This window comes from Lathyrus oleraceus, chromosome 5 (assembly GCF_024323335.1).
Source record: "Lathyrus oleraceus cultivar Zhongwan6 chromosome 5, CAAS_Psat_ZW6_1.0, whole genome shotgun sequence".
Classification (NCBI taxonomy): Eukaryota; Viridiplantae; Streptophyta; class Magnoliopsida; order Fabales; family Fabaceae; genus Lathyrus; species Lathyrus oleraceus.
The window spans coordinates 65,107,111-65,130,724 of record NC_066583.1 but is presented as its reverse complement, the minus strand read 5'-3'; positions in this window follow the sequence as shown (position 1 = coordinate 65,130,724).

The following is a 23,614-nucleotide window of genomic DNA, read 5'->3' as shown; positions in this document are numbered from 1 at the left end:
ACCTTCTCATGGTAGTGCTACTATCAACATGATGGACGGTTGTCCAGGGAATTTCTGAGTTTTGGATGTACGACGTATCTGTAGGTTATTGGTAGAGATGCATAAGACTTTGTGTTCAATCAATGACTGTGAACATGACCATGATGGTTGTGCAATCTGTAGTGTGAACCCCCGTGGGTGTATGGTTGTCAAGAGGGATATCCAGAAGTTAATGGATGACAATGTAATCCAGATTCAACAGTCGAGGGATATAGATGATGTAAATGTAATTGTACTAGTATTCAAGACCCCTGAGCGGGTAGTTATCCAGTTTGATGGTAGCAGCAGCAACATTGTCAACAGATCAGTATCGCCATTGGTTATACAGTTAGCGGGCCCTGTCCCGTATGCATCTGATAAAGTTGTGCCCTATCAATACAACACCACAATGGTTGAGAATAGTCAATAGGTTCCCCTTCCAGTTGCAGACTTCGTGGTGATATTGTTGATATTGCAAAGGTGACCCGTATTGGTCGTGCATTCGGTTCGGTATTTTCGAAAGAAGTAGAAGATGTTTCAACAAGTAAGAAGGTAGAGATTCTAGTGGTGAATATAGTTAGTACTTCAGTGTGCCAGTCTGGTGAGTCCAGCAAACTGAAGACCAACGATGATGATGAAGTTTTGAAATTGATCAAAAGAAGTGAGTTCAATGTGGTAGAGCAGTTGCTCTAAACTCCATCAAAGATCTTCGTGTTATCACTGCTGATGAATTCTGAAGCACATAGGGAGGTGTTGCAGAAAATGTTAGAGCAGGCTTACGTTGAGCATGATGTGACTGTGGATCAGTTTGACCACATTGTTTCCAACATTACTTCTTGTAATAATCTAAGCTTTTGTGATTAAGATTTTCCTGAGGAAGGCATAAATCACAATTTGGCATTGCACATTTCAATGAATTGTAAAGAGGACGATATGTACAATGTGTTGGTTGACACTGGTTCGTCTTTGAATGTGCTTCTGAAATCAACTTTGTCAAGACTATCTTATCAAGGCACCCCAATAAGGTACAGTGGCGTGATTGTCAAAGCGTTCGACGGTTCTCGTAAGACCGTCATTGGTGAAGTGGACCTTCCAGTAAAGATAGGTCTGAGTGATTTCTAGATTACTTTCTAGGTAATGGATATCCACCCGGTCATAGTTGCTTGTTAGGAAAGTCATGGATTCATGAAGTAGAAGCTGTGATGTCTACTCTACACCAGAAGCTAAAATTTATGAAGAACGGAAAGCTTGTCGTTGTTGGTGGAGAGAATGCATTATTGGTGAGCCATCTGTCATCTTTTACATATGTTAAAGCTGAGGAGGAGATTGGAACGTCATTCCAAGCCTTGTCTATTGCTAAGGAGAATAAAACTAGGGCACCCATGTCTTCTTTAAAAGATGCACAAAAGGCTATTGAGGCTGGCAGCATTGATCAATGGGGTCGTATGGTAGAGATTGTTGTGAACAAGAATAAGGATGGGCTGGGATTTCAATCAGGGTCATTCAACACCAAATTTGAAGTTATGCAACCAAGTTTCCATAATGGAGGGTTCATTCATGGGAATGATCAACACTCAGCTGTCGTGATTGAAAACAACGGTGATGAAGACGAAGCTTGCGCCAACTTTGTGACGCATGGCCAGACTTTCAACAATTGGGTTGCTGTTAATATTCCTATTGTTGTTCATCGCTCTAAGTAATTTGTTTTCATTTTTTAAATAAAAATCATTCTCCTATGCCTAAGGGAGAAGTGAACATTGTTGGGCACTTTTATTATTATAATCAATAAAATACAATTTTATTCATCCACGTCTAAGATGTTTTATCTTTATTTTTTGCTTTTCTGAAAATGGTAATCACAAAAAATATAAATAAATAATAATCTTCCATCTGCGTAATATTTGGTCACACGACACTTCTCTAAAATCAAAATATTAAATCATTATGCAGGTTGGTTCTCAAACTCATTAAATACAATGATCATACTCCCTCTCCAAACTTTGATTTCCCTATGTTTGAAGTTGAGGAAGAGATTGATGATGAAGAAGTATCTGATGAATTATCTCTTTTACTTGAGCACGAGGAAAAAGCCATTCAACCATTTGAAGAGCAAATTGAACTAGTCAACTTGGGTTCCGAAGATGATGTGACGGAAGTCAAGAAGGGGTTGATTGATCTTCTTCGTGAGTATTATGATGTGTTTGCTTGGTCCTATCTGTTGGTGTAAGCCCTAGAGGCCAATACTTTTGGTACTTGTATCGAATTATTTATTAATAATAAAAGGCTTTTTATTTATTATGTTTGTTTAATAAAGTCCCTAGAATAGCTAGTCCGTTTAATGTATCAAGTATGACTTAATCATGAGATCACATTAAACATAAGGACATTATTCTTAAAGTATCCGTAGTCGAGCTTTATTGTGAAGTGGGATAACATTAAAGCATTAAGACTATTATGTTTGTAGACTGATGATCACATCTCATGGATCATGGATAAAGAGTTATCAAGTCTTAAACATAGGTATGAATATTAAGAGTAATATTTATACTGGATTGACCCGCTATGAGAATACTATATAGAATGTTATGCAAAGTGTCATAAGTTATTCTCATGGTGATAATGGTGTATACCACTCTTCGACCTGAAACCACTATGGACCCTAGATGTAGAGTCGAGTGCTTTATTGATGATCCAACGTTGTCCGTAACTGGATAACCATAAAGACAGTTGATGGGTACTCCACGAAACATGTTGAGGGACATGAGTGACCTAGATGGAATTTGCCCATCCTGCATAATAGGATAAATGTCTATGGGCCCAATATTGAACTGGACAAGGATGACACGATCTATGCCTTGTGTTCAATATAGACATAAGGGAAAAAGGGTAATTATACACATAATTATTATCACAGAAGGACTTGTCATATCACATGACATTTTCATGTCTTGGGTAGCAGTGATGTGTTGCTAGATACCGCTCACTGTTTATTATATTAAATACGTGATTTAATATAATTGCCAACGCCGCGAAAACCTATAGGGTCACACACAAAGGACGGATTGATGAGAGATAGAGTAACTAAGGAACATCGTAAGGTACGGCGTACTTAAGTAGAATACGAAATATGGTAAGGTACCAAATACTTAAGTGATTTTGGCATATTATAAGATATGGGCCAAAATACACTTAAGTGGGCTTTTTAGCTTGAAGCCCACACAAGTGGTTCTATAAATAGAACCCTTGGGTAGAAGCATTGTCACTCTAATTGGAATTTCGTTTCTCTCTCTCTCACTCAAAGCCTTCATTCGTAGCAGCTAACACTGAGATTGAAGGAATCCGTTCGTGTGGACTGAGTAGAGACGTTGTCATCGTTCAACGTTCGTGATCGCCACAAGAGGTAACGATTCTATCACTGATCATGCCCATTCGTAAGGATCACTAAATGGAGAAATTTTTAAATTCCGTTGTGCCTTGGATGGCAATTCTCCTTCACTATCAAGACATGCCTAGTTTGGATTCTGATATTGTGGAGCATAGATTATCGTTGAAGCCAGAATGCCCGCCGGTCAAGTAAAAATTGAGAAGGACTCATCCTGATAGGGCAGTTAAGATCAAAGAGGAAGTGCAGAAGCATATTGATGTTGGTTTTCTCGTAACCTCCGAGTATCCGCAGTGGGTGGCCAATATTGTGCATGTTCCCAAGAAAGATGGAAAAGGTTGTATATGTGTTGATTATAGAGATTTGAACAAAGCTAGTCCGAAAGATGATTATCCTCTGCCACACATTGACATGTCGGTAGACAATACAACTAAATTTAAAGTCTTTTTGTTTATGGACGGATTTTCTGGTTATAATCAGATCAAGATGGCACCTGAAGATATGGAGAAGAACACACTCATTACACCCTACGGAACATTATGTTATAGAGTGATGCCTTTTGGTTTAAAGAATGCTGGTGCAACATACCAGAGAGCTATGACCATTCTTTTTCATGATATGATGCATAAAGAGATCGAAGTTTATGTTGATGATATGATTGCCAAATAAAGTGATGAAGAAGAACATGTTGAGCATTTGTTGAAGTTATTCCAGCGCTTGAGGAAATATAAACTCCGCTTGAATCCCAATAAGTGTACTTTTGGTGTTCCCTCTTGTAAGTTGGTGGGCTTTATTGTCAGTGAGAAGCGTATTGAAGTTGATCCTGCCAAGGTCAAAGCAATACAAGAAACGCCTGCGCCCAAAACCGAGAAGCAAGTCAGAGGTTTTCTCGGCCACTTGAATTATATCTCAAGATTTATATCGCATATGACTGCCACATGTGCGCCTATTTTCAAGCTTCTTCGGAAAGATCAGTCTCGTGATTTGACTGAAGATTACCAAAAAGATTTTGACAGTATCAAAGAATATCTACTTGAGCCTCTGATTCTGTCTCCACCTGTGGAAGGAAGGTCATTGATCATGTATCTAACTATGCTTGATGAGAGTATGGGTTGTGTTCTTGGACAGTAAGATGAATTTGGAAAGAAAGAATATGCAATTTACTACCTCAGTAAGAAGTTCACCGACTGTAAGACTCGGTATTCTATGCTTGAGAAAACATGTTGCGCATTGGCTTGGGCTGCTAAGCGTCTGCGCCAGTATATGTTGAATCATACTACTTGGTTGATATCCAAAATGGATCCAATCAAGTACATTTTTTAGAAGCCTGCTTTAACTGGGAGGATTCCCGTTGGCAGATGTTGTTATCTGAGTATGATATCGAATATTGATCTCAAAAAGCTACTAAAGGTAGTGTCCTGGCTGAACATTTGGCTCACCAACCAATTGAAGATTAGCAGTCAATGCAGTATGATTTTCCTAACAAAGAGATTTTGTACCTAAAAATGAAAGATTGTGATGAACAATTGCTTAAAGAAGGGCGAGAGCATGGTTCCTGTTGGGGCATGGTATTTGATGGAGCTGTTAATTCGTATGGTAATGACATTGGGGCAGTGATCATTACTCCTCAAGGCACTCATTTTCCGTTTACAACTAGATTGTTTTTCAAGTGTAAAAACAATATGGTTGAGTATGAAGCTAGCATTATGGGGCTTGAAGAGGCCATTGATCTTAGAATAAAGTATCTTGACGTCTATGGAGATTCAACTTTGGTTGTGAATTAGATCAAAGGTGAATGGGAGACGAATCAACCCGGTTTAATACCATATAGAGACTATGCGAGGAAGATTTCAACTTTCTTTACAAAAGTTTAATTTCATCATATCCCTCGAGATGAAAATCGGATGGCAGATGCTCTTGCAACATTGGCTTCAATGATCATGGTGAAATTTCGGAATGAAGTTCTCAATTTGACTATGATGCGTCTTCATAGGCCAGCTCATGTGTTTGTTGTTGAAGAAGTCAAAGATGAAAACACGTGGTATTTTGATATCAAGTGTTTCCTCCAAAGTCAGATTTACCCTCCTAGGGCATCTTTGAAAGATAAGAAGACTTTGAGAAGATTAACTTGCAACTTCTACCTGAATGGTGATGTGCTTTACAAGAGAAACTTTGATATGGTTCTGCTCAGATGCGTGGATAGACACGAAGCAGACTTATTGATGGAAGAAGCCCATGAAGGTTCCTTTGCTACTCATTCCAATGGATATGCTATGGCGAAGAAGATGTTGAGAGCAGGTTACTATTGGCTAACAATGGAATCTGATTGTTGCAAGTTTGTGAAGAAATGCCACACGTGTCAAATATATGCAGATAAGATTCATATTCCTCTGACATTGTTGAATGTCATCTCCTCTCCATGGCCCTTCTCCATGTAGGAAATTGATATGATTGGCATGATTGGGCCCAAAGCTTCGAACGGACATCGTTTCATTCTTGTGGCTATTGACTACTTCACAAAGTGGGTTGAAGCGGCATCATATGCAAATGTGACCAAACAATTTGTTGTAAGGTTTATCAAGAATCAGATTATATGCTGGTATGGTGTGCCAAGTAAGATCATCACTGATAATGGATCGAACTTGAATAATAACATGGTGGAAGCACTTTGTAAAGACTTCAAGATTGCACATCATAATTCCTCTCCATACAGACCCAAGATAAATGGGGCTATTGAAGCTGCGAACAAGAACATCAAGAAGATCATTCAAAAGATGGTTGTGACATACAAAGATTGGCATGAGATGCTCCCATTTGATTTACATGGGTACCATACATCTACCCACACTTCAACTGGGGCAACCCCTTTCTCACTTGTTTATGGCATGGAAGTTGTGCTCCCCGTGGAGGTTGAGATCCATTCACTACGTGTGCTAATGGAAGCCAAGTTGACAGAAGCTGAATGGTGACAAACCAGATATCACCAGCTGAAAATTTGATTGAAGAGAGAAGATTGACTACCATGTGCCATGGTCAGTTATATCAACAAAGAATGAAGAAAACATTTGATAAGAAGGTCAGGCCTCGTGTGTTTAGAGAAGGTGACATCGTGCTCAAGAATATTCTATCTTTCAAACCTGATGCTAGGGGAAAATGGACTCCTAATTATCAAGGTCCATATGTTGTTAAGAGAGCCTTCTCAGGTGGTGTTTTGATTCTTACAACTATGGATGGTGAAGAGTTCACTCGTCCTGTGAATGTTGATGCATTCAAGAAAGACTTCGCCGCCTAAATAAAAAAAAGGAAAAGAACGGATCGCTAAGTTGAAAACCTGAAAAGGAGACTTAGGCAAAAATGAGAGTCTCGTTAGATTGAAAACCCGAAAGGAAGATCCAGGCAAAAGTTAGAGACATAAAACAGAAAATTCATCCTAATAAATTGAGTACCCCACCTTGGGAAAATCTAGGCAAAATTAGGGATTATGGCAAGTAACTGCATTCGGTTGGTCCTGGTCATATGGGCAGTTTTGAGCAAGTCATTTGGCCCTGATTCATCATTCTCAACCGAAATCAAGAGCACATTGGATATTGAAGTTGGTAGGAAGAGTAGTGATCATTGTATTCAATGTAACCCTTTTCCATGTAAATTACCATTTTCAACTTTTGTCAAGATCTATGGTGTCTTGTCATTTACAGACTAACATTCTATTAAATAAAGTTGAGCTTTTTATCCAATTGTTTCTACTCTTATTTATTTCTGCTAAATAAAATTGAATTTTTATGATGATAATTTTGAAATAAATTAATGAATAAAAATTATTTTTCTTAAATGATAAAAACAATTACTTTAAGAACAATCGATTTCAGCAAGGAATAACAACGGCAGTCTGAGAACAGGAAAGTTTTGACGTGCGAAGCCTTGTTGGTTTTCCCCAAGCAGTTGGTTTAGTCATTTTTCCCCAACAGTTCGTCAAGTATCCCCAACTGAGTTGTAGGTTCACCCCGCAGAGTTGACAATTTGGATCCTCAGTAGATCTTTTCTCTTTCCCCAACCAGGGTTGAGTTATTCATAGCTAAATGACTTATGTTCATCCCCAGCATTTTCTCCAGTTGATGTTTCCATCCTGTTAAGATTAACCGAGTGTTACAGTAATGATTCAAATATGTGATATTTGTATCCTTTGTGTTGTTTCGTCAGCATAATTATAATCGTATACATACATATTCATACATAAAACACAGCATCAGATATTTCATTATGCATTTTATTCCATTTGATTCCCTTATTCTGATTCCCTGCTACGGTGATATTATTTCCCCATGCATGTTTGGTGTGTTTGTCCTCCTTCAATTGTAGAGTGTCATCCCCCTTTAGGCAGAAAGAGTTTAACCTTTCTCATTCCCCACTGAGTTATTTCCTCGTGGATGATCATTATTTCAGTTTCCTCCCCAGTTAATTATTTGGATGGAATCACTCCCCTTGAGTTATATCCTCATTGGGTTGAGTCTTTGTTTGACCGTTTCTTTCTAGAGTTATATCCCCAACTTATATTTTTTTCTCGAGCTTGGGTTTTAGTTCTCACATGGTATCAATCCCAACCAATGACAGTTTAATATAAGAGAGTAATAAAATATAAAATAAAATGAATAAATGAGAAGCAGTAAAAATAGATAAAAATAAAATAAATAAAAGCAAGGAAACCAAGAAAACACACAAAACCCTAAAATAGGAGGTTAGGATGGACTCTCTTTAGTGAAAGTAGAAGAACTCCCAAGAAGAGTCACCAGCTGTCGCAGATGGAAAAATGACAGAGTCGTCATCATCCTCTATGTGTTCCTAAGGAACAGGGAAATAATGATAAAACCTAATGGTTAAGAGTGAAATGCTAGGTTTAGGAGTCGGATAAGTAAGGGGAAGGTACTAGGAACCCCTTACCTCCATTGTACTCAATGGGAAGGTATAGGGTTAGTGAGTGTTTCTAAGGTATTTTCTTGATTACAAATTAGTTATTAATTAGTTATTTACAGAGGGTATTTTACTTAAATGGTTGAGAGGTCAAAAAAAGGTTTTTCATAATTGTACTCGCTAGAGTTTACAACTCTATGCCTACGTACCTTCGTATTAGGCAAAGGATCAGAGTACCGTAGTTCTTCTTAAAAATGGTGATTGGTTGGTTGTTTTTATCCCTTGAAAATTCTCACGCATCGGGGCGGAGAAGTGATTTTAGAAAATGCCTCAATACACTAGGGTAGAGGTCTTACGGTTTGAAGTGAATTTGAATTGATTTTATCCTTTTATCCCTTGCAAAAATATTGTTTTAATTTATTTAATAAAATAGATTAGGAATCATAATTATGTGTTAGACATAACCCTTTTATCCCAATTTTAATCCCGATTTAACCTTTGATAATCCCTTAGTCTTATCCCCAATTATATCACATGTCTTTATCCCATTTTAATTTGAAAATATCATTTAATTTAATAATAATATATTAGGGTGAAGAATCCTTCTCACAAAGTATACCAAGCAATTAGAACATCTTTAGCAGTACTAGGGACAAATGATCAGTAAAAAGACAAAGGAGATAAAGAAAAGAAACGGTGGAAGAAAATAGATAATAATGTCAACATTGATTGAAAATTAACTAAGTTAGGCTTGACTCTCTCTAGCTTAGAGCTATATTCCCCAGTAGATTTTCCAGTTTTTGTATCTCGAAAAAATACGATCCTTCGTGAGGCATTCGCACTCTCACAAAAAAATGATTCGAACAGATTCGTCACCGAAGTTTATTTATTTCAATGAAGGAAAAGGAAAATATCAATAAAACCCTTAAGATAAAGAGAAGAGGTCGTCACAACCAAATTTGGGTTAGGGAGTCGATTACGCAAGGGGGAGTTAGTAGCACCCCTCAGGTCTGTTGTACTCAACATGAACCTTTTAGTTAAACTTGCGATCGAATGTTAGCGTATGTTAATTGTTTTCTTCTGCTGAGCAAGAAAGAAAGAAAGCTTTTTAGGTTTTTTACTTATTTTACCTGACAAATTTTCAAAATCCTTCTCCTAAGTATCTCCAGGTGTGATGGAGAACTCAACGTTACGTAGTTCTTTGTAGCAAAGAACTGTCTGTTGGATGCTTTTAAGGAGTAATCCTTTAGACATATCAAGTGGTTAAACTTTTTCTTGTTTCTCACTCTTGGAGGCGGAAGCCTTTGTTTGTTTCACATCAATGTGGATAAAGCATACTCGTTTCTGAAAAAGTTTTCGAAGTCATGCAAGGGCGAAAAATAAGTTTGATTTATCTCAATATTTTTGAGTGATTGACGAATATTCAGACGATATGCTAAGTGTTGTAATCACATGAATATTCGGGGAAAGGAGAAGAAATTTACTTCCACCTCAATCTTTTTCAATCAGGTTATTTATGGAATTGGTGTGACGAATCAAGTCGTGTTTCTTTAATGGATGACAAGTATTCAAACGGTAGGCTAAGTGAGGCCATCACATAAATACTCGGGGAAAAGAGGAGAAAATTACTTTTGCCCTAGTCCTTTTTCATCCATGAAAGAATTAACTTGATTTGGTTATTTAAAAGTGTTTTGATGTGATTGACGAATGTTCAAATGGTAGGCTAAGTGCAGCCATCGCGTGAACATTTAAGGAAAGGAGAAGAAAATTACTTTAACCCCAATCATTTTTCAATCGGTTATTTATTGCGAAACAAGTTTGAAAACAGACAACTTGACGTTGAATCAAGTGTTTGAAGTTGATTATGAAAAGAATTTTATGTAAGCGAAAGAGATACATGATGTTGGATTAAGCACTCGAGTTGGTGACAATGGTTTGATTTATGAAACTTGCTCGACATTGGGTCGAGCATTATTTTTGTTCTTTTTTTAAAAAAAATGGTTGATTTTATGCTAATCTTGAATTAACATTTAACTAACACAATAAAAACATAATAAAGGAAAGTTGTAAAATTATTACACGTCATGAGAATGGGGATATATTTTGTTGAATGGGGATATAATAAAGTGATTAAAATACAAGCCCGTTAAACAAGTAAACAAGTGAATTATCCTTTAATCAATTAATTAAAATTTGATTTAATTAATTAATTAAAAATTGATTAAATAAATTAATTAAGCTTATAAATTAATTAAGCTTATAAATTAATTAACAAAGTTAATTAATCTTAATTAACATAATCAACTAACTAAAACAAGATATACTTAATTGATTAAATGTAAACAACAATGAGCTCATTGTAAGAAGACCCAAGAGAAATCCAAGGGACCAGAAATAAATTGAAATCTAGAGTACTAAATTTGGCTCTCAGCTAACTTAAAGTGGATTCATGTAGGAATCACTTTTTAAGAGACTGAGCAAAAATAATATTACAAAGTCGAATATTCAACGTACTGAGAAATCCAGCAACTCGATAAACTATATACAATATTTACAATGGAAAAATAAACCAAAACGTAAAGTATTGAATTTAGATCTAAGTTAACTTAAGGTAGATTCATGTAGAAATCACTCTATAAGAAGCTGAGGAACTGAATCTATGCATCCAAAATGATTTTCGAAAGCTAAATTGAATTTAAACTCCAAAATCGCAACATAATGATAAGCCAAACAGCAACATCAAACGCATTATAATTACATTACTTACATGGAAACTACTTATATAAAAATTATACACAAATACATAAACACAAAACTTAACAAATAGAATCAATAAACAATATTAAAATAATATTATAAATGAAGCAAAATTTTAAAATAAAATAAGATTAAAATAGAAATATTAACTCCACTAATAAAACAAAAAACAAAAGTAACAAATAAATAGTAAGAAAACAAAGTAAAAACGATGAAGAGGAAGATAAGTTACGGTTGGATCGATAAACTCGGCAGTGTGTGGCTATTGCTTGGCACAGCCGGCGGTTAAAATTGTTGTTTGGGGTAGTAAAGTTATGCGTGTGATGTTATTGAGTTGTTGTTGATCGGAAAAGAGGAAGGAAAGTGGTGTGCGGTTGGAGGTTTAAGGGTATTTTTTCAAAGGCTTTTGTTTGGTGGTTTGAGTTGCTCTTTTACGGAAAAAGGAAGTCTAGAAGTAGAAAGGATATTCGGTTATGGTTATTGGGCGAGTGAGGAGGGAGATTGTGATGGTAGATCGGAAGTTTAATGGATTTCAAGGTGAAGACGAAAAGAGGAGGGAGGAATGGTGGTGTGTTTGGATGTTCACTTTACTTGATAAAGATGGTGGTTGATAGAGATTTGAGGATGTGGTTAGCAGAGATCCAAAGGAGAGGAAAGAAGTTGAAGGGGATTGATAAGGGTGGAAGATCGGTGATGTTAATGATGGTGACAGAGGTGAGGTGAGTGTTTTTAGGCCGTCGTAGTAATAGGGAGAAAATGGTCTGGCGAATATGATGGCAGAGAGATGAATGATGGTGGTGGTTTAATGGTCTTTGGTGGAAGATGATGGGTGAGGGGTGAGCAGTTGCGGAGGAAACAAAAGGAAGACTGGAGGGATAAGGAGACTAGCTCGAAGAAGAGAATGAGAATCTCAAAATAAACCTTATTCACTTCCCCTCTTTTTCTCTATTATCCCTCTTTTATCGTCTTTTTGTGAAATGTTGAAACAAACAAAAAATGAAAATCCTCAAGTTGGCCGCGTGAAGCTCTACCATTGGTCCCCCTTTCTATTTCGTTTTTTGCATGCTGAGAAAGAGTAATTAGTTCCACATGGAGCGTGTATATTCCTCCCATTGGTGGGAGAGTCTCTCTTTTTATTTATTTATGCTTTTTTATTTCCAAAACCATAACCTCCTATTATGAGTTATCATTGGATTCCTTTTTGTAATATCCTATTGGCCAATTTTTAAGTGAGATAAAGGGTCTCCATTGAGGGAGTGTCAAGTGTCACCTCTTGGCTGGCAATTTATTTTCTTTGATTTATTTTTATTTCTCTTACTATTTTTGGAATTATAAAACTAAGTTTTTGTAATTAAATTAAAAACAAATAACACAACATAAAATCAAACTGAAAACACAGTTAATTAAATTAATTCTACTGATTATATTGACCAAAAAGTAAAAATAAAAGGATCAAAAATGAATAAAAATTGGGCGCAAAAGTGCCAGAAAAAATAAAATGAATGCACTAAAATGGTCAGCGCAAAATAAACTTCTAGAAAACAGATAGGTTTTAATCAAATTTTGAAGTAAAAAATGTTCAGTTAAAATGGCTTAGGCTGATCAAAATGCGACCGCAAAAGGAGTCAAAAAATAAAACGAGCACACCAGGTTAAGCTACGCGAACTGTAGATTAATAAAACTGACATCTGCAAGCCCAATCTTAAAATTTTATGCACGCTACATTTACGCACATTTGAGAAACGATTCAATCGGTATGTCTGTAAAACCAAAAATTTATTATGGTTGATATTTTAAGCATTATGCAGAAAGAAAAATGTGTTATGATATGTAGGTGATGCGGATGTCTCGTGAATGCATCGATTTATTGATCGAGGGGTAAATTTGGGGTATGATAGTTCCCAATAAGAAAGTACATATCATATGTGTTCTTTTTATCTTATATACTTACATCGCAATCAACATTACAATACCTACCCAAAATTGAGTTGGTGTCTTGTGAGTAAAGAATATCAAGGTTACATGACCCATTGACACACCTTAAGATTATTTTAGTTTGATCTAGATGATTTGCCTTAGATTTCACTTGAGATGTTGCACACACCCAGATTTCATGATCAGACATATACTTCTTCTTGAAGCTCTTTGTTATCTTGTCATGAGACTTGATTTATTTCTCAATGATTTCCTTTTTTATGATGACAAAAAGAAGGTCTTTAACTTTCTTATTCAAGTACCTATCGAGAAGGGCTCTTTTAACGTTCAACTGATAAAGAATAGCCTTATGACTACTTAATTGATTTGGTACCAATATGATGTCTTCAAGAATATCATCATGATATAACCCTCCATCTTCTGCAGCATATAGCACATCTTCACACAATGTTTTTTCAGGATCATGGCTTTTTTCACCACCACTGGATATGACAGTTTTAACATCTTCATGTAAATGATCATTATTTTCCTTATGCATTAGATATTATGCCAACATGTTACACTGAATCCTTGGCACATTTTTAGTTCCCAAATTGATATCCTGGGTCTCCTCACAAAAATCCATGTGATAATGATTCCTCATCGGTCCATTTAGGAGTAGGACATCAATCTTCATTCCTCCATCGGCAAAATCAGTTTTCCCAATATGTGGAAGGTTGATGAGAGTGATATTGAGAACACGTTTCTTGACATACAGCCTGAGACTGGACTTTAAAATTCTAGGAGTAATACCAATCCTAGCGTTACCCAACTCACTATCATGATTTTGGTTAATTTGAACTCCGTACATATAAGAAGGAACGTCATAATTCCTTTTTTACTTCAACTCTTTCTTCTTAACAACTCCTGGTTGTTCATCACTGAGAGGACCTCCATCCTGACATCAGCCATCCTATCAATGAGCAACCCTTGGTTAGGTCCCATAAAGTCCATATGTGGTTAATTAGAAGTATGAGAAAGATGATAAACAATTTGATAATACATCTTGGTTTGCTTCTCAAGATGGAAAACTTCATAGCTACTTCCTTCTTCAGAATTGAGATCATTACATATGTAACAACTCTTTCTAGAATAATCCCCAAGCTTTTTGTTCCACAAATTAGTTTCTATTTATAACATGACTTTCATGATTTTTGACACAAGATCTTCAACAGTCTACTCTAAAGAGATATCCATCATCTTCTTCTTTATAAATTTCCTCATCCTATGGTTATCACAAGGAGCAGCAAATTTTGTTTCTCCAATCATCTGCCTAATGTAATTGCTTTCAATATCCCAATCTTCACAAGAGTACTCCTTGTGGAAAAGACAAGCAAATATTATTTTTTAATTTCCAAGCCAAACTTATTTCCATTCCCTTTAAAGCTTCTAATTCCATCAAGTATATATCAAATACATGGGAATGGAGGAGACTTACTTAAGAAACTGGTAATCATGCTTAACCTGATGTTGAGACATGTTACCTGACATTCTGCATTCTGGTTTCTAAATATAAGCAAAACATATCAAAATTTTATGAGTTTCATTTGAGTTCCACCGGAGTCTTACGTAAGTACCATCAGGGATGGTTAAAGTCCTACATGGGTTCCATCAAGAGTGATTGGGGTATCACTAGAGTCCTACCTAAGTCCCGTGAAGAATGATCAATGATCACTAGAATCCTACTTGAGTCCCATGAAGAGTAATCGAGGATCACTAGAGTCCTACCTGAGTCCTATGAAGAGTGATCAGGGTATCACTAGATTCCAACTTAAGTCCCATGAAGAGTTACCAGGGTATCACTAGAGTCCTACAAGGGTTCCATTAAGAGTTTATCAAAAGGGTTCCACCAGGATTTCTTAGAGTGTTTTGTCGAAAGGTTTCTACCAGGGTTTCATCTAAGGATTTTTATCAAGGGTTTCACACTTGGATTTTATCAAGATGTTTCAGCAAGTTATTATCAAAGGGTTCCACCAGAGTTTCATCAAAGGGTTCCATCAGGGTTTCATCGAGAGTTTTGTCAAAAGGTTTCTACCAAAGTTTCATCTAAGGATTTTTATCAAGGGCTCCACAAGGATTTCACTAAGGTTTTATCAAGAGGTTTCGTCAAGGTATTATCAAAGGCTTCCACCAGGGTTTCATCAAAGGTTTACATCAGGGTTTCATCGAGATTTTTTTCATCAGGATTTCATTAGCAACGACCGGAGGATCGTTAGAGTCCGACCTGAATTTCGTCAAGAATGATCGGAGGATCATTAGAATCGTACACAGGTTTCACCAAGAGTGGTTGAAACTTATTAAAGATTTGGGTTTCATCAAAGTGTTGCATGGATTCCCCAAGGAGAGGTCCAAAGATTGGAGTTCCACTAAGGGTATCATTTGGGTTCCATCATATTGGTTATGTGAATTTCATAGGGGTTCCATCAAAGGTTGGTTTGGATACCAATAGAATACTAGAGCCATCAAGTCCTTATTGATCCCCACAATATATTAACTCCTTGGACAAAATTAGAGTCCCTTTTTATATTTAATTCCCCCTCCCTTCCCAGAGGATGAAGACTCGTCGCCATCATCATCTCAATTTAAAGTTGATTAAATAGGGGTAGCTGTCGTACTGCAAATTTTGTCCATCCTTCATATGCTTTCTAGTGTCACTTTATCTTGAATAAATGAAATAGCACAATTGGTAGAAGAGTGTGTTTAAGGAGCTATAAAGGAGAGGTCTTGAGTTTGATTTCTGATTTTCCCACTTTTTAGAGTCTTTTCTCTTTTTTATGTTTTTACCTTCATTTACATTATTTTATAATTAAAAATTGCACCTTTTTATTTTTTTATTATTTTTTTAATCATTATTATATTATTGATTTTTCATGTTTTTTAGTCTAAAAATTAAGGAAATCAATATAAAAAAAATCAAAGTCCTTTTATTATTAGATTTATCACATTATTTTTTATTTTTAAAATCAATTTCTATTTAATTCATTCACAAAGGCCATGAATCCATCCAGATTCATTGACTTGACCTTTAAAAAATAGATGAAATCATTTCAAAAATAGATAAATCTCATTCAATTTCCTTACTTAATTTTCATTTATAAATAGCACATAGTTTTACACATTTTTTTCATCCACAATTATAAATTCATTATCCTAGAGTTGTTGTTCTTCACATCAAAGAACAACAACACTTAAACCCTAATTTCAGCTTCAGTCACAAAAATGGCATATGAACCCCCTCCGGTGTGATCAACACTGCACCAACTCCGCGACCATTGACGTTGACCGCCCCATCAAACATCATAATCCATTTGGATTCAGGTTCAGGCCCCTCCTCCGGGAGTGGTTCCTCGCAATCTTTCGATTTGAGAAACATGATGTCCTCATCAGGAAAGTCGAACCTCATAGGTTGGTAATCATCAATCGGTTGTCAAGATAGTCTGACAAGACACTTCCTTTGATGGCTTTTTGTGAAGTGTATTGGATGTCATACTCTGTCAGCATCATTTGCCACCTAGCAACCCTGCTGGCTTTTCAAAAATATACTTGACTTGATCCATCTTTGATATCAATAGAGTCGTGTGAGTCAACATATACTGTCTTAGTCGGCGAGCAGCCCATGCCAAAGCGCGACAAGTTTTCTCGAGCAGTGAGTATCTTTGTTCACAGTCGGTAAACTTTTTGCTAAGGTAGTATATTGCATGCTCTTTTCGACCTGACTCGTCATGCTTACCGAGCACACAACCCATTGACCTTTCTAACACAGTCAAGTACATGATCAACGGTCTTTTCCTCTCGGCCTGTAGACTGGCCCCGATCTTGATCTCTTTCTTGTCGTCTTCGGTACCAATGTTGATGGTCTCAACCACCTCCTGATAAGGTGTGATAGCTCGGTCCTCCTGTTTCAACAACCTGGCTAACTCCTCAGGCAATTCACAATCTTCCTCAACCCCTTCTTCGACTTGATAGATAGGATTGTCGAAGTCATACTTGGCCATAGCAGTGTCGTTAGCAGTGAGATCCGGGTGATCAGTTTTACGAGGTGTTTTTTGGAAAGAAAAACGAAAAAGAAACATGAAAAAGAAACATTGCCGTTTTTGTAAAAGTAAAAATAATTGAAAGAAAGAGAACACAAAATTGTTTGCAAAAGCTGTCCTTTATTGATGATGAAAATAATTGCGAAATGTAACTAAATGGATGGCCCTACATATGAGTCATTACACCTTGGTCAAAGTGTAAGACTTTGTTATGCATGTGATAAAAGGAAAACAATAAAAATTACTCCTTCAGTAGAGTAAACCGGACGACTTTTTTAGACGACCAATTATCGAGCTTTTCTCCTGGGACACACGGGCGAATCCAGCTATCTAAGTCACAGTCGCTGTCAGCCTTGTCTTCATCTGCAGCATTGACGGTGTGGGGAGAAACCAAACCCCCGCTGGAGAAAGTACCGACTTCATTCTTCTGAGACCCCGGAGTATACCCCAATCCAAACTTGTCTTCTTTTATGATTGGCTCCACAAATTTGCCCCAGCCTTGGGCATTACCAGCCTTAACCACTTCAACAGCTTGCTTGTATGAAGAGATAGAAGTCCTGACCTTCTCAGACTCAAGTGAAAAGACAGCATCTCATGCATCTCGCCATCCATCTCCACATACTTAAATGTAGACAGGTGGCTAACAAAAATATCCTTTTCACTACAGACGGTGACGATCTGACCTTCTAGTCCATATTTGAGCTTCTGGTGGAGAGTAGAAGTAACAGCACCGGCAACATGAATCCAAGGTCGACCTAGTAGACAGCTATAGGCAGGCTGGATATCCATCACATAAAAGGTACTCTTGAACACCTGCAGTCCAATCTTAACTGGCAACTCAACTTCGCCACAAACAGCTCGCTTAGAGCCATCAAAAGCCCTTACAACTAAATTACTCGGCCTCAGGGTGGCGTCATCGCAATCCAACTTCGTTAAGGCTTTCTTTGGGAGAACATTCAGAGAAGAACCTGTATCATTCTTTGGGCATCATTCTTCACTGGACGAGTCTGATCGAACTGAAGACAACCTTCATCTATCAGTTGTTGAATACCCCTTCTCAAACTATCACATCCGTTCTCGGCGTCTTGACAATTTATGCACTCTTCCCCACAGCCCGGGAAAATCTGTCCTTTCAAGAGTCGGTCTTTGACCACCGATAGCGAAGTCTTCACTTTAGTCACATCAGAAACCAAATTCAAAGTTTCCCCACTATCAACAGCATTAATCCTCTGCCCGCCGTGAGCTGGCATCGGGTTTTGGATAACATTAGGCACCGGAGAAAAATTGATGGCCTGGGCATCTCTCAAATCTTGTACCTTTAGCTGGAGAGCCTTGCAATTATCTATAGTATGGCCAGGTGCGTTGGAGTGAAAAGCACATCTGGCGTTGACATCATAACCTCTAGGCAGATTGTTGGGATCGACCGGTGGGGCCAAAGTTCTCAACGTAACCAGATTCATGTTAATCAGCTTGGGAAGTAATACAGAATAAGGCATTGGGATTGGCTGAATGACCCGGTCCGCCTGCCTTGGACGTTGTTGATAGGGTCTCTGCTGACCCGGATTACCTCCTTGTTGTTGATTGTTGTACCTGGGTTGCTGTTGCGGATGATACTGCGGTTGAGGAACAGGTGTTGGAATAGTGACTACGGCCACTTGATCTTGATAATAATTAGGGCGTCCTCTGCCCCTGCCTCTGCCGGCATATACAACACTCGTCTCACCTTCTCTTCTTTGCTCACCGTTACCAGCAAACGGTTTCTTGGGAACTGGTGAGTTGGAAGCACTGTTGTCTTGAATTCGGCCCATCTTCAACAGACTCTCGATCCTTTCTCCAGCAATCACTATCTCTGCAAATTTGATTGACGGGAAAGCAGCCAATCTCTCGATATAATTGCCTTGAAGAGTGTTCATGAACATGTCCGCCATCTCCCTTTCAGACATAGGGGGTTGGACGGATGCAGCAATCTGTCTCCAACGCTGAGCATATTCTCTAAAGGTTTCCTTGGAAGTCTGAGACATTCCTTGCAACAAGGTCCAATTTGGAGCCATGTCCAAGTTGTATTGATATTGCTTGACAAAAGCCTCTGCCAAGTTTTTCCAGCTCTTGATGGTAGTACGAGACAAATGAGAATACCATTCACGAGAAGCTCCAGTTAAACTGTCTTCAAAATAGTAAATCCACAGCTTTTCATCTTCAGTGTGAGCTTCCAACCTTCACAGATAAGATTGGAGATGAGTGCGTGGGTAAGAAGCCCCGTTGTATTTCTCAAAAGTAGGGGGTTTGAACTTGTGAGGGATCCTTACTCCCTGAACCAGACCAAGATTGGTGACATCAAAACCTAAGGAATTTTGAGACTCCAAATATTTGAGCTTCTCAGCAAGCTCATCCATACGGCGAGTGGTCTCGAGGGCCTCGTCGTGCAAAGAAAATTGATCATACTGACAATCTTCAGTAACGGGGCACCCGTTAATCCGAATCCCTTTATTCACATTGTACCTTCCGCCAATACCATTCCCAACATTTCCCGTGTTACCAACATTACCCGGGTTTCCATCAACATTTGCGTTACCCGCGTTTCCAGTGTTCACAGGGTTATCAGCGTTCCCAGGGTTACCAGGGTTCCCCTCAGCATTTGGTATTTCCACCTCTGGATCGGGCCTCGGTTGCTCAACCAATTCCTTCAGCTTCGCCTGGCCTTCTGCCATACCAGTCATCAATGTCATGAACTGATCCATCCTTTCACGCATATCAGCCAGTTCTTTCTGTATTTGGTCCATTGCTAGTCGTGGACGGTTTTCCTTTGTCGGGTACCTGTGAACTCGCTTGGGACCAATAACTGCCTGATACAGGGAACAAACTTTAGACACTGCGGTGACACCTGCAAAACAAACAAGGGTTAGTATGTATGGTATGCGATGCACTGCTTATTCAATTTTAAGGCACCCCCCTTAAAAAGGGAATACCCTGCAAATGAATAAGCATGAGATGTTGGATGCAAATATGCAGATGATGTTAGGCAATCCAATGGCATGTCAATCAGAATTGCTGGATCCGCTTGAACATCTGTCAGGTTGCACTGCCTGGAGAGAAATTAAGAGGATAAAGCAAAGCACACCAAACAAAGGTCATGGGATGGATCATGTTATCCTTAATATCAACCATCCATTTTTGGTGGATTATGGTTTACACCTTATCAACACCCAAGTTTCATTGATATTAAGGATACCTGAACGGATCGACCATGAATCAAGGGTTTGTTGTAAGTCACGAGCGTGGAGTTTAGGTTAAGAACCACCCAAAGGGAGTGTACTAAGGTTTAAACCTGCCAAACATGTTCTACAAAAGGTTCCCATAGTCATAATCCCATCTTTCGGATATTATCGGAGGAACGACTACTCGTATTCCAAAAATATTCTCAAGAGAGACTCTTATGAGTGTAGTATCGCGTAACAATCGTATCAAATCTTACACTTGAACGACTTTCGCACTACGTCCTACGAATAGGCCAAGATGGGTTTGGTAAACTAAGGTCCTTGGCTTCTAAGGTCTATATTGGAAAAAGTAATGTCTAACCACAACTTACTTGTGTGACATTATTGATCTCAACATGACCTCCACCAAGTGAATGGGCTTGCAAGTCAACTTGCTAAGGAATAACTCCACACAAGTCGACAAGACTATGCCATTCTCCTATCCTAAGTGCACTCGAGTTCGGGTATAGAACTCATCTCACAAACAGAACCAGCAGATACGACAGTCATATGTACACAATGCAATAAAGCAGGTAAATGCTGAAAGATAAATAACTGTACAAAAGAATAAACACCCAATAAACAAATAACCTATAAAAACTAGGAGGGACTCGCTTAGGGAAACCGGTTCCCCAGCAGAGTCGCCAGTTGTCCAAACCTGAAAAATGGAATGCGAAAAAAAAAAATCGGCGAAGAAAGACAGGAGAGTCGCCACCGTGCGTTATTTATCCCAAAGGAGGGAAAGGAAACGCTCGAAGTAAACCTGGAAAAAGGAAAGGACAAGACAGGGTTTCGCAACCAAATCTTGGGTTCGGGAGTCGATTATACGAAGGGAAGGTATTAGCACCCCTACGCATCCGTAGTACTCTACGGGATCCACTTTTGTAGTTCTTGTCTAAAGGGTGTGGGTTTATCTAATATGTTATTTACTAAAAAAAAGGGTCAAAAGAAAATGACTCGCACGGATGTCGCATCCACTGCATACGTATCTCATCTGAATATGAGAATCAGAGTCTTCGTAGCTCGGCTAACTACGGGGTTATGGATTGGGTTTTGGACGAACGACGTTACTACGCAATCTACTGGATGCTCGACCTTTGGAGACTTACTCGCCTGTAGTATTAGGAGAAGAAAAAATCAATGATTTGGTAGGGTTAGGGATGCTCATGCAAAAAGAGTCCTAGACGAAGGAACCTGTAAAAAAAATAAACACACAAAAACATTGTCTCCTATCGAGGTCTTCCAGCTAAGAAAGCGGTAAAAATGCGGGAAAAATGTAAAAGGTACCACGCGGATAAAGATCCGAAGTAACAGTAATTAACGGAACAAGGAAACCCTGAGATCCTCCCAAGCTAACATCATCAAAGAAAGTGGGTCAGTACAGGTAATCGGAATGAACCTCCAGGGGGTATCCCACAAATAAAGTGGAATATCATGCAAACCATCTCTGCAAGAGTCATATGAGCCCTCACAAAACAAAACTCAACAAACAGGTTAGAGAAACAAAATAGGGTAATCAAGAGTTGCCCCCAAATCAAAATGTAACCACATGAATCATGCCCTTTCAATTCACAAAAAGCTCACAAAAAGCAACCAAGGGTAGGAGGCCTAAACCTCTTGTCAAACACATGCATCAAAAGGGTATCAAATTCACCCATAATACCTCATACATTTAGAGCATTCAAATTAAAGGCATAAAGATGATGGATATAGGGCAAACCTGATTGGAGAGATCGATTGAAATTGAGTTGCACCCGTAAGGTTTACAAAACAATCTTTATGGTTTATGTGAGGCAGAGGTGATTCTGTGCAGTTGAGTTCCCTTCAGGGTTTGGAGGCTACTCTGAGTTCTCTGTCAGGTTTCTCTCCAGGTTTTGTCCAGGGTTTTGTTCCAAGGAAACCTCAGAGTATTTTGCTTCTCTTCCTTTCTCTGTCTGTTTTGTTTCAATGAAACTCTAGTATTTATAGGCTAATATTGGTAGCTTAGTGGGTTTTTGAGAGAGGTCCAAGTTTGAGATTTTTTTTTCTTCTTTTTTTTTTCCTAAAAATAAAACTTCTTGGATCTGATTCTGATTGACATGATGAAATGCAATATGAAATGTTAAATGACCTAAAAATGAATGCATGAATTAGGAGGACAAATTTTGGGGTGTTACAGTCATGGGCAGTTGTATCAAAGTCGGATGAAGAGAGCCTTTGATCATAAAGTGTGTCCTCGATGCTTCCAGGTCGGAGATTTGGTGTTGAAAAGGATCCTTCCTCCTCAGACAGATCACAGGGGCAAGTGGACTCCTAACTATGATGGACCGTATATTGTCACCAAGGTTTTTTATGGTGGGGCCTTAATGCTTGCAACTATGGATGGTGAAAACTTCACTTCCCCTGTGAACTCAGACGCAGTTAAAAAATACTTCGCATAAAATAGACCCGCTGGACAGTAAAAAGAATAGTCCAGGCGAAAATGGGCATCCCGACGAACCAAGAAAATGAAAAGGTTCGGGCAAAAATTAGGGATTAAAAATGAAAAGATCGTACACCCGGTAAGTTGAAAACCTGAAAAGGCAACTTAGGCAAAAATGGGTATCCCGGTGAATTGAAAACCCGAAAAGGGCGATCCAGGAAAAAGTTAGGGATTAAACGAATGATTGCATTCTGAGTAGTTCTGAATCTCATCTCGTGTCAATGACTGGAAACTTTTGAAGGATAGGAAACAGTCCAATCACTCTTTTCAGAAAGCTGATCATCTGGAGGATCTTGAAGACGAGCAAGTCATAGCAGAATTGGAACCCAATAGAAATCCATTTCACATTGCCATTAGATGAATTTCTATTTTTATCTTTTGTGCGATTACCTCTTTCTAGGGATTGCTTCCTGATGTAAATGCCTATTCAGAGGCCATTCAATCAATAAAATCATGTTATTCAGTATATCTCTGTTTTCATTTTCATTTTACTGTTTTGTTTGCAAAAATGACGTCCGAATTTTTGATAAACATTGCATCATGAAACATAAGAGCTTTACAGGTACATGCTTAATAAACATTTAAAATTGTTGTAAATGTTAAGTGCTTTAGATCGTCTATTCAGAACAGGTACCCTCGGGGCATTTCCTTAAGGTTCCCAGCCGATGATCGTGAATGTTTTCCCCCAACAGTCGAAGTTGGTATCTTATCCCTGCAGAGCTGATCAGAGCATTGGATTCTTCGATCCCCAGCAGGCTCTCACTGTTGTACCTCCCCCAAGCGGTTGTTTCAGAATATACACTCCCTAGTAGAGTTGACAGTGTCAGAC